Raw genomic sequence first — 12,691 nt, 5'->3', positions numbered from 1 at the left:
ATTGTCCATCTTATATGTTGCTGGATTTGATTTGCTAGTATTTTTGACAATTTTTATGTCTGCATTAAAGAGGAATATTGAACCATGTTTTGTTTTGTTTTTTTCACTTTGGAATATCTTTGACTACTTGTTATCAATGTAATGCTGGTCTCAAAATGAGTTGGAAAATGTTTCAGTCTCCTCCACTTTTGTGGAAGAGTTTTGTAGAATTGTATTATGTCTTCTTTAAATGTTTGATGGAATTCAGTAGTGAAGCCATTTGAGCACAGAATTTTCTTTATTGGAAAGTTTTTAACTTTGAATTCAATTTCATTTATAGATTTGGGATTTCAGATTACTTCTTTTAAAGTGTCTTTCAAATAATTTCCCCTTTCGTCTACATTTTCTAACTTGTGGAAATAAAGTTGTAGACTGCATTCCCTTTTTTTTCCCCTGTAATGACTGTAGAGGTCTTTGGTAATGTGGTTGAGGACCCTCTTCCAATACTGATAATTTGTGTCATTGAGTCATTTTCCTCCTCTTTGTCTCCCTTCTCTCTCCCTTCTCTCTCTCTCACTCTCTCCTTTCTCTCTCTCTCTCCCTTCTCTCTCTCTCTCTCCCCCTCTCTCCTCCTTTCTCCCCCCCGCCATCTGTGTGGCTAGAAGTTTTTCACTTTTATTAATCTTTTAATGGATCAACATTTGCTTTTATTGATTTTTCTCTATTGTTTTCTGTTTATATTTATAATTTCTTTCCTTCTGCTCATTTAATATAGTCTCCTTTTCTAGTTTGCTATATGAAAATGTTGGGTTATTGATTTAAGACCTTTCTTCTGCTATAAATGGGCATTTAATGACCATTGTTTCCCTCTAAGCACTGCTTCAGCTGCATCCAATGATTTTGGATTTGTTTCCTTTAACATTCAGCTCAAATTTTTCTTCTGCTTCTTATTTGACCGATGGGTCATTTTATGAATCATTTAACTTCCAACCATTTGAGAATTTTCCAGAAATATTTCTGTTTCAGGAAACATACTTCGTATGAATTCAATTTTTTGAAATTTATAACAGTTTGTTTTTGTCTCTCTTGGGTATGTTGTATGTGCTCTTGAGAAGAACATGTACTCTGATATTCTCAGACAGAGTTGTGTAAATGTCGGTTGGGCCAGCTTTGTTGATTGTGTTGTTCAGGTCTTCTGCATCCTGATTTATTTTCTGTTTATTTGTTCTGTTGATTACTGAGACAGAACCTTTAGTCTCCAACTAGAATTTTTCATGTAACTATTTTCTCCTTCAATTCTATCAGTTTTTGTTCATTTTCATATATTTTGAAGGCTTGTTAAGTACATACATTTAAATTGTTATACCTTCTTGTTGAATTAACAAGCTGATTACTATTTCTCCCTTGTATCTGTTTGAAATCTATTTATATTGGTACAGAAACTGTAGTTTTCTTTTGATTAGTGTGTGCATGGCATATTTTTTCTGTCCTTTTACTTGTAACATACATATCTATCTCTCTATATTTAAAGTGGGTTTCTTATAAACAGCACTTAGTTGAGCCTTGCTTTTTTGTCTAATCTAAACATCATCGTCTTTTAATTGGCTTGTTTAGGCCGTTTCCTTTTTAATGTAATTATTGATATGGTTGGGTTAAAATCTATCATCTGACTCATTGTTTTCTATTTGTTTTGCCCTTTGTTTACTCCGTTTTTCATTTCCATTTTGGTTTCAATTTTACTGTTTTGTTTTGTGCTTATCCCTATCAGTGCTCTACAAGTTTCTCAAATCTGTTGTTCATTTCATTATTTTTGAAAAATTCTCATCCATTATCCCTTCAAACACTTCCTATGCCCTGTTCACTCTGTCTTCTTCTAGGATTCAAATCCCAAGTATTTCAGCCTGTTGGTGCTGTGCTGCATTATTCTGTTTCCATTCTTCATAAGCCGTGTCTTTCAGTGTGACTTGACTGACTTGTTAGGGTGTTAGGGTGCAGAGACTGTGTTGGGTCTGCTAATGAGCCATCTAATGACCCTTCATCTCTGTTACTATTTTAAATTTCTATCTTTTCTTTTTGATTCTTTACTATATTTTTCATCTGTGTTTAAAATTTACCCTTTTCCTAGTGCTTTAAATATACTAATGCTATTTTTAGAAATTCTTACCCAACAGTAAAACACCTGGGTCATATCTGGATCTAATTCTGTGCTTTGTTTCCTGTCATATTTTCTTGCTTTTCTCATCTCATACTTTTTGCTGGAAACCTGGACCACATGTGTGGGACACAGAAGCTAAGGCGTGTGGTGTTTATGCCTCAGGATGGATGGGCCTCTTGTGAGGCCTCTGTGCGGGGCTTGGATGCATTGGGGTCTTAGTTGAGACGGGTTTGTTTTCAGTTTTGTTTCTGTTGTTGCTATGCAGCCCTTATGCCTGATGGACTTCAGTCTTGCTAGTGCTTCCTTGGGCTTAGTGTGGCAACTGGTTGCCTGAGGGCTTTCCCTCTGAGCCTGACCCTCAGGCCCGGGTCTGTGCACTCCCTCCCCACAGTGGTAGTCGGAAGTTGCCTTTGATCCAGCGCTGGGTGGCCTGGTGGCTGTAGCTGGGCTGTCCGCTCTGCTCTCCCTCCTCACTCAGCCTCACACTCAGGCAGGCCTGAGGCTCTTTCAGTAATCCCACCCATGGCAACTGAACCCTTGGAACTGCGTGTGAGTCAGGTTCCTGCCTGTCTCCCTGCCGCAGGGGATCTGTAGGAGTCAGGACTCTGCTTGCTTTCCTTTCCTTCATGGCCTCTTTCCCCCCTTTTTTCCCCCAGCTGCAATAGCTCTTCCCTGCACCCTGAGGTCCTTGGGGTTAGCTTCACTTTGCAGTGGTTCTGGAGTCTTACCCTACTCATAACAATCTCAGCATTCAACCAAATATGCAAGTGTTCCCCACTCTAGGTACCTGAGGTGCTCTTCTCTCTTTGTTCAGCTCACTCCTTTCTGGACCACCAATCCTGGCAGCCTCAGTCTCCCACGTCTGATTTGTGTCTCTGGAGTTCAGTGAGACACTGGGCTCTGTGGGAGCCACTGTCTCTGCCCTGAGTCTGGAAGGCTGCCTCTGGGTAGGGGGGGATCTCAGGGTCACTGCCCTTGCTAGCCTCTCGTAGGTGTTTCAGTTCAGCACACCACTCGCTCCATACATTTTGTTCAGTTTTCTAGCTGTTGATGGCAGAAGGGCATTACCACAGCAGTTAATATTTCAAGAGTGAAGACAGAAGAAACAGATGCATGTTCTCTTTATATATAAAAGTAAATAGTTGAAAAACAAAAATCTGCAAATCTAACCTTAGTCTGCCTTCCTGAAAACACTTCCAGACTCCCCAGAGTCCAAGTTGCTAGAGGAGCATGGGAGCCTCTGCACTGCCAGAAGCTCCTGTTCTAAGCTTTGGTGGTGCAACCGCGCCCCCACCCTTCATGCCAGGTGCGACTCACTCATGCCATCCAAGTTCCTCAGTGACCTGGGCCACCTTCTCTCTCCTTAGCCTTGCCAATTCCCACTCACTCCTTGGGTTTCCTCCAAGAAGTCTTCCCTGACTCCTCCTGGTCCTGCAGCTTCTGGGTTGGTCAGGGGCCCCTCTCCGGTGGTCTGATACTGTCCTCTGCATGTCCTTTCACTGCACTTGATATGTTGTGAAACCTGTCTGATTATGTAGCTGCCCTCCTCACTAGCCTGTGTTCTTTGAGTATAGATCTGTGGTTTGTTAATCTTTAGATGCAAAATGCCTAGTATAGTATCTAGTTGTATTAGTTAGGGCAGTGCCACATAATGTAACAAATACCCCCAAACACAGGAAGCTTAACACAATGGAACTTTATTTTTATCTCGATTAACAGACAGTTGAGTGTGTTCCTGGTCATCAGAAGAATGGAGTCTTTTCCGTGCCATTCTGCAGTCCAGGGACCCAGACTGACGAGGACTCCTCTACCTTCAGCTCCCAGTTTCCAGCGTCGCCCAAGAGGCCACATGCAGCCTTTAGGATAGAAAGTGGAGCCCTCTGCAAGGAGGTTTTCATGGCATAGGCCTGGGAGAAGCATAGACCACTCTGCAGTATTCCATTCCCAAGAACCGGTGCACATGTCGGAAGTGAGGTGAAAGGCAGTTGAGAAATGTGTAGGGCTCAGTGTCCCAGGGGGCAGCCACCTCCGCAGGACAGGCGTGGGAGAGGGAGTGCGTCGTGGCACCAGCTGGGTTCTCCTCTCCACCACACGGCATAGAGTGGGCACTCAGTGCATTGCTTCATGAATGAAGCCCATTTCATTTCAGCGTTGTGACTCTGGGCGAGTTTATTAAATATTTTCACATGCTGAAGCAACTGCAATTCTGGGGTCATTTGTGGAATACTATAATGTATTTAACGATGTAATTTTTCACTAAAATTATGTTATAATCATAATCAGTTTTTTATTTTTAATTTTATTTTTTTCTGAAAAACTGATTCAAGTTTAATACATTAAAATCGTGTAATACTTTTATATTGCATTTGCCATTTCTGAACAATACAAAGTAGAGGCAAATAGTGACACTTCATGAAAATGTTGATTCCCCATTCCTTTCCCTAAAACCTAGCCCTCCCTCAAATATTCCCTCCCACCCCTTACAGAACTCTATCCATAATAAAACACTTAGATACATCATATATAGTAAATCATGAAAAAACAGCAATAATTGTTTCTTTTCTTCTTGTATAAAAGAACATGGCAACAAAGACAGGCAGCCAGAAGCTGACTGGGGGTGTCTGATATAGACAGTTATTTGGGGTATGGGCTAACCTACTATCAAGGTGGGGTGGGATGGAGAAGGGATAGAACAGGAATTCAACAATCTGTCTGATACCAGGCCCCCTTCCTCCCCTAACAAGAGTGGAAGGATCAGATGGGAACTCTTGTAGAGGGGAAGAGAGGGCACATGCAGCTCCCATTTCCAACTTCCCTGCATGAAGACAGGGGGTAGGACATATGGCACAGCAATGACTTCACTGAGGCAAGAATCTGCTGTTTCCTCATGAGTTTAAGAAAATATCTGTGGCAGGGCGTGGTGGCTCATGCCTGTAATTCCAGCACTTTGGGAGGCCAAGGCAGGCGGATCACAAGGTCAGGAGTTTGAGACCAGCCTAGCTAACATAGTGAAACCCCATCTCTACTAAAAATAGAAAAAATTAGCTGGGCATGGTGGCAGGCACCTGTAATCCCAGCTACTTGGGAGGCTGAGGCAGAAGAATCACTTGAATCCAGGAGGTGGAGGTTGCAGTGAGCCAAGATCACACCACTGGACTCCAGCCCAGGCGACACTGTGAGACTCTGTTTCAAAAATAAAATAAAATAAAATAAAATAAAATAAAATAAAATATTGGCTAACCTCATAGATACGGACTGCCTGTTAAACAGAGGTGTCTCCACCTTAGCTCCACAAGCAGGAGAGCACTGTTGGAAAAGACAGGAAGAGCAAAGAAATCGCCTCTGGAGAATGATCTATAATTCATTTGATAAGTCTTCATATTTACAAAAACAACCAGAATATGTTTCAAATTGCAATAATAATCATCACAGCCTGGCAGTGAGTAGGACTCTGCCTAGGAAGGGCTATGATCTCCCAGCCCATGGCTGCCCCATGTTTTAACAAAGGAGTAAAGATTATCCCATGTCCCACTCTCTCCATTCCTTCAGCCTTAAGAAATTCATCAAGAAAGGAAGAGTTTAAAGAGGAGCTGTCCTGGCAGAGCAATCACCACACTTCTCTTCACAAACACCATCTCTCTTCGGAGGGAATCCTATGACTAGGCATCTCGTCAACACTTTTGGAGTTTTGATCTGAAACTGACTTGAAATTGTGTGCTGTGCGCTTTTTCCTTTATTCAGGATAAAAAGAAGAAGAAGAAAGTTGGGAGGTGGTTAAACACCCTTATCCCCTCAAAGCCTTTACAGAGATTACAGGGATCTTCTTCCAGGGATCAGAGAGAAAGAACTGAGGTGGGGATAATGTGCTAGCAAGTCTGTCCTGAGGAAATTATGAGTCCAGCTCCTGGTGAAAGACAAGTGGAAAGAAAACTGCCAACTTCAGCCATCCCATTTCCAGCATGAAAAATGGCGGTCTTCATGCAAGTTTCAATTGTGAAAGCCAAGATTAGCCCATTGAAAATCCATCCACCCAATTCTGGAGTGCAGGGGTTGCTGCGGTCCTCAACTGTCTAAGGCACTAATGCCCATTCATGAGGAAGGGGAAGGAGATGAGGTTCTTCTTCAGGAAGAAGATGGAGAGCTCCCCCCGTTTCCATTACATTCCTTTTTGATGGCCAAGTAGAAGAAAACTCAGCATTGCTGGGGCAAGGACTGACATCTTGGGATCACAGAGATGACAGAATCTTGTTTCAGGTCTTCTGAGGCTTTGTGCTCAATGGGTGAACTCTTACTCTGCAATGTCAAGTTTTTCCAAGGTTGTACTTGTAGTTAAAATTTGCAAAGTCTCTCCAACTACAGGTGAGAAACTGGGGTCAGGAATAGGTGTGCCCTCACTGATTTCCTCCAGTGGTGGAGTCTGAGGTAAAACATTAGGACAACCAAGGTGAACACCTGGCTCCTCTTCCGCCTTTGTTGTGGCTTGTGCCTTGTGTTCCCCTGAGACCGATGGCTGGTAAGTAATGCAGCGGTTGTCACTGGAGCTTGCTCACCCAGAGAAAAATGAGCCAGACTGAAACTTTTTGGAAGGAGGAGGCTTCAAGGGGATCTTCTTCCTTTTTTGAGACAGGGTCTAACTCTGTTGCCCAGGCTGGAGTGCAGTGGCACAATCTTGGCTCACTGCAACCTCCGCCTCCCAGGCTCAAGTGATTCTCCTGCCTGAGCCTACCAAGTAGCTGAGATTACAGGCATGCACCACTACCACCCAGCTAATTTCTGTGTTTTTAGTAGAGATGGGGTTTCACCATGTTGGCCAAGCTGGTCTCAAACTCCTGACCTCAGGTGATCCATCTGCCTTGGCCTCCCAAAGTCCTGGGATTACAGGCATGAACCACCACGCCTGGCCAGGATCTTCTTAAATGCTGTGTTGCACATGAAGCACTGGAACCGTTCAGTGTAGAAGCCTGGGCGACGCACTGAGACAGTGTCCCCATCACGTACCAGGGATTTCCGAGAGTGCTCCAGCTTCTTAACAAACCTGTAAGACTGTAGAATGTCAGTGATGCCAATACAAAGCAGGATCCTTTCCCCTCTATTCTCCTGGGCAGGGATGCCACCCGTATGGTCATCGGTCTCCATGGGGCTGCCCCATCAAGCCTCTCCCTGGATGGATTCCATGGCTGTGGAATACAGAGCCTTCTGGGGGGCTGGTCTTCAAGTGTCAATGGAGCATTGTGCTTCACTGCTTCAGGGCTTTCGTGCATGATCTATGTTGTGGATTGACATCAAGAGGCTATAGTTCATTATCTCGAAGTCACGCTGCAGGGTCTTACAGAAAGCATTGTACATGTCAGCCTCCAAAAAAAAAAAAGGACCATCGGGATGTTTTGTAAGAAGTCTAGGTTTTTAAATGTGGGAAGAGGCTTCTCTCACTCTTTCTGGGAAGCCTGCTTTTTGTAGGTTGAACCCTTGAAGTAAAATTTGATACGCATTTTGACCAGTCTTAGTAAGAGATTCTTCATCACCACAATCTGAATGTTCTTGCCACCTGCCTGCACACAGCACAGTCCATAGAATTTAGGCAGAAAAGTCCAAGGGTTCTGGTGAGGTGGATGTGGTATCCTGGAAGCAGCTTCTGCAGAAACTCCACCTCTTTATGTTGAACTGTTTTAATAATGAATTCATCGTGGCTGGACACATAACAGGGAACCATCAGCTCCAGAGCTACTGAGTTCAATCAGTGGCTCACTGCAGAGGGAGTACAAGCCATCATCAGGGCGGACACCAAATAGCTCCTGAAAGTAGCAGAAGGCAACAGGTGCATAGGTCTTGAAAGGAAAGTCACTGCTGTGATGAGCAGGGGTCAGGTCGCTCCCTTCACTGGGGAAGAAGAGACTCTCCACCATGCAGAAATCTTGCATGAGGACATCACGCTGGGGTGTGGGACCCAGGCTCCCCACAGTGAGTAATGCCCAATCCCATGGCACATTTCAAGGCTGATGCGGTTGTCTTTCTACAGGTTGTCTCTCCTGAGGAATCAACACCTCAGTGGCCTATTTTCTTGATGGGCATGCCTGAGACACAAGGCACCTCAGACGCAATGAGTCTCTTGATTCCAGATGCTGAGGACGAGGTACAGGAAGCGACCCCAGGATCAAAGGATGAAAAACCGACCACAGAGGAAGCCCTGAAGAGGCCGACGCCATCTTGGCAGCCCCTCCCCTCGGCGGCCTGGCCTCTTCCGATCCGGCTTTTCCTCTGCTCCAGTGGAATCTTCCTTCCCCAAGCCCCTTCACAGAACCCGCGACTGCGCCACCTCCCGGCCCGGCGGACCCCCCGCAGACGCGTGGAGCCGGCTCTGGACCAGCTCAGGGCCGCCCCATTCGCCTGGCCTGGGGAGAACTCCTGCCTCAAGTCCAGCCGCGAGTTTACCCGCTCCCCACAGGGGGCACTTTCCGCTTTCACAAAAGACTAAGCTCCCGGGAACAAGCCACACCTGGAAAACAAACGGGGCATGAAAAGCCCCAGCGGAGCGAACGCCCCGCTCCATCCTCCTGGACGGCCTGTTTATGCCCAACCCGGTCGCTCCACTCCGGTGGCCCAGAAAAATCCGAGCACTGCTGTAATAGATTTTATTATGAAATTACAATCATGAGCCTAGATATCCACTAAAAAGCAATCAAATCAAACATAATTAGTCAATCTAATTAATTTAAATTAATGTTTATTCACTCATTCACTGTTCATCTGCTCACACATGCTCACACACTGGTAATAGCAAGCACCAAAGGCTTAAGAAAAAATAGTGAGAGAAAAATAAAATTGAGATGCAATATGCAAATCCCTTGCTGACTATGTGTTCAAAGAGACAATCACTGCTCAGAGTCGCCGATGTTCTGGGCAGAGAGCCGATGTTCCCTAGGACCACAGCTGAAAAATCACTCGTTTTGTGGAAAGTTGGGTCCTAGGAATTGGGGTACGAGACTGGACATTTTTAAAGGGGAGAAAAATAGAAAGTACTCAGCACAGCCAGTGATATTTGAGGAGCACAGGCATGAGCGAGGTGCCTCGGGACAAGACCATGAGCCGAGGGCGCTCCTGGAGACTCAGTGCTGGCCTAAGGTTCTGGCCAAGTGCACAGACCCTCACCTCTAGCTCTGCCTGAGCCTCTGTCCTGAGCCTCCGTCTTCAGTCAGTAACTGCCTGCTGGCCGTTTCCACCTGCATATCCGGTCATGATTCAAACACTAAAGCTCATCCGGAAGCAGCGCACCCTCCGAACACCCCATTTCAGGAAACAGTGCTACAACCTTCCGTCCTGTTGGTCAGGCTGTTCCCATCCCTTCCCTGATTACCCATGCGCAGACACCTCACTCTGACAACTCTTCTTAGTTAATAACTCTAGTCAGTCTCTTTCATTCCCATTCTTTCAGTCATCAATGTAGTCTTTGTCCTCTAATCCCGCCACTCAAACGTGTGTGACAGGATCTCCTGCTTGGGTCTTCCCTCTAATCAATTCTATATGCTCCCATCATAGTCGCAGAATGCACAGTAACAAATTGAAGATACTGAGATACCTGCTTCACTGCATATAATTCATTGTTTCCCAAAATTTTAAATCTATGGGTCCTCCCTTCTTTTTTTGGTGGACACTTACTACTAAATCAATGAACAAGTGTTTTACAGAACACCCTATAGGGAATGTTTTCATAGCACAAAGTCCACACCCTTTTGTTTGACATTGAAGGTTTTCTGCAAACCTCCTGTATCTCCTGCTCCAATGTTATCTCTCATTATTCCCTTTTACTTATGTTCCTTGAATGTGCTATGTATAGCCTCCACGTGTGTTTCTGTGTCCTCCATGACCAAGGAATATCATCTCTATGTTTCTGGGGTTACTTAATGCTCTGTCTTAACTCAAAGGCCTGGTCCTCTTCACTTCATCCTTAACAGGACCCCTGGCAGCTCAATCACCCAGGAAATGTCTTTCTGCTGATTCATGTGTCACTCAATGTCGGGGCCACTCATGGCACTTTGGGGAACTTCTACTGGTAGAGATTATTTTGTCTCATCAGGGGCTGGTAGCTCTTCCTCAGTAACTCAGCCTAACGTCTGCTCTTGCTGGGGCTGCAGACATCTCAAAGATTCTATCATATCTTCCATCTGTCCCACTGTGCAATCTGCCCCTCTTCTGTGGAGGCCCTTGGCAGGTCCACCGTGTTCTAGCTCAGCTCCTATTTGTACCCTACCCAGGATATGGAATATTTCTGGTTTCTTTCATAGCATGCCACACAGGAGCTGTGGGAAGCTTAAGACTAATGATTTTCTCTCTTTGCCCAATCACTATCTTTATTCTGTTAGAATAACACATATTGGCTGGGAAATGAAGGATATTCCCAGAATTCTTTTTTTTTTTTCTTTTCTTTAGAGACAAAGTTTCACTCTGTTGCCCAGGATGGAGTGTGATGGTACAATCATAGCTTACTGCAGCCTCAAACTCCTGGCTCAAGTGATCCTCCTGCCTCAGCCTCCTGCGCAGCTCAGACTACAGGCATGCACTTTTTTTTTTTTCTTTTTGGTAGAGACAGGGTCTTGTATGTTGCCCAGGTTGGTCTCTAACTCCTGGGCTCAAGCAATCCTCCCACCTCAGCCTCCCAAAGCACTGGAATTACAGGCCTGAGCCACTGCACCTGGCCTATTCCCAGAATTCTAAATGGGGATGGGGCACGCATCCCTATGCATCCAGCATCATCCTTAGGCTGCCCAACAGCCTCCCTGGGCTCTGTCATTTCAGTCTGGACAGTAAACGGCAGTGGAAGCCAAGACACATTGCTCTGATGTCTCATTTCTCCTCCTTCCCAGTCTCCAGGCCAAAGGGCTCTCTTTTCTTCCCCTACCTGCAGGAGGCACTTTCTCTGCCTTTTCTCTTCAACATGGATTTGCCCCCCTCTCCTCCATGATTTCAAGAAGACAGAAGGACAACTGGAGGACATGCTCTTCACAGAGGCAAAGAATTTTTTTAAAGCTATCAGTTTAATATTTTCAAAATATCAATGTATAACACATATGGCTGTGTTTTATAAATTATAAAGCTTGTAAAAATAGAAGGAGTATAAATATTGTTAGTAATTACTTGAAGAAATTGAAAATGAGGAGAAAAATGTTAAAGACAGTCTTGCCTTTTGTCCAAGTCAGCCACGGCTGTGCTCTGGGCCCAGCGAGGACAGCAGAGGATCCAACTCCATCCTCCAATCACTGCAAAGATCCTACGAGGGTGGCGGCTGAGGAGCAGGGTTGGCAATCCTGCAAGTTCACTGCCAGCTGGGGAGAGGATACTTCTCTCCGTCGTGATTGCTGTTTATGAACTTCCCGCCCCAGGTCTAGGGTCTGCCAGGGATTGGCTGCATGTTTCAGTTCTGAGAGGTCCACACTGAAGAGTCACAATGAGCCTCTCTGTCCCTTGTTTATCACAAAAACCAAGTGTTTCCCCCTGTCATGGGTGCGTCCATCTGAGCCTGACCCACCCTCAGCACCCCATCTCACTACAGAAGCCAGAAATTCTAATGCCCAAGCAAAACAGAGATTTGGGCCAAAATATGCTCTAAAGTCAAGGCTCAAGTTTCTGAAGAAGTAGATTTGTGTTACTAAAATTAGCATCTTTCCAAATTAGATCATAATCTGTAAAGCATTAACTATCACAGCCTGAGCCTGAATTTGGGTTCCTTGGTGAGAGGTGGTCAGCCCTTCTCAAAAACAGACTGAAGTTTTGTAGGTGATGGGGCTTTGGGTGGGCAAATCCTGATGTTGACCTTCCTCTCATAATGCACTCCTACAAAAGAAGACTCAGAAAGGTCTCAAGCACAGTCTTAATCAGCATTCAAGTGCAGCGGCCACCTGACAGTTTAGTCATCCTTTAATTAATGACCTCAACGTGCACTGTGTTTGAGTGGGTGCCAGGGTTAGGAATGCAAAGGTGAGTGAGACAGAGCCTCTTCTCCGGAACACTCACCTCTGATCCTAAACAGAGACTTGCAATTCCAAGAGTTAAGTGCTCTTATAGAGGGAAGCACAGGGCAATTTCCTGGACTCTGCTCCCACAGCTTTTATATAAACCACTGAAGACCGAAACCCATGTCGAGCTCCACTTCCACAGAAACAAACCATCTCATTGACTTTATCCATCTCAGTCCAATACAAATCCAGGAGTACAAGAAGTTCAGCTAACATGGAGCACTGTCTTTATTTGGTGTTGTATCTGAGTTAACATTCTATGTTTGGAACACTTGGACACATTTTAGAAATTTTTGTTAGTCAAACAAATTATATTTAGGGACTGAATTCCAAGGCTGGTGACTCCCCCAATGCTGAGTCCACCTGAGGAATCATTAGAACTGCCCCTTTCTCCAGGGAGCCCATGAAAACTTCCTCGGGGTCACAGATTCTCTTACCAGGGCCTCTAGCACAATTCTAAAAGCTCAGCAGCCGCTCTTGCTGTTCAGAAGCCTGAGTTACCTCAGAAATGGGCAGGTTGAGAAGCGACTCACAGGCGTGTCTCTGTCAC

General features: G+C 45.0%; 1 pseudogene; it reads right to left on the bottom strand.

The window, feature by feature from the left end:
* Window positions 1–6,407: 6,407 nt before the first annotated feature.
* On the bottom strand, window positions 6,408–8,337 carry LOC102132508 (phosphatidylinositol 4-phosphate 5-kinase type-1 alpha-like; annotated as a pseudogene).
* Between the last annotated feature and the right edge of the window lie 4,354 nt (window positions 8,338–12,691).

Source organism: Macaca fascicularis, chromosome 3 (genome assembly GCF_037993035.2).
Source record: "Macaca fascicularis isolate 582-1 chromosome 3, T2T-MFA8v1.1".
Taxonomy (NCBI): Eukaryota; Metazoa; Chordata; class Mammalia; order Primates; family Cercopithecidae; genus Macaca; species Macaca fascicularis.
The sequence above is the reverse complement of the archived record's forward strand: the minus strand, read 5'-3'. Positions and strand labels throughout refer to the sequence as shown.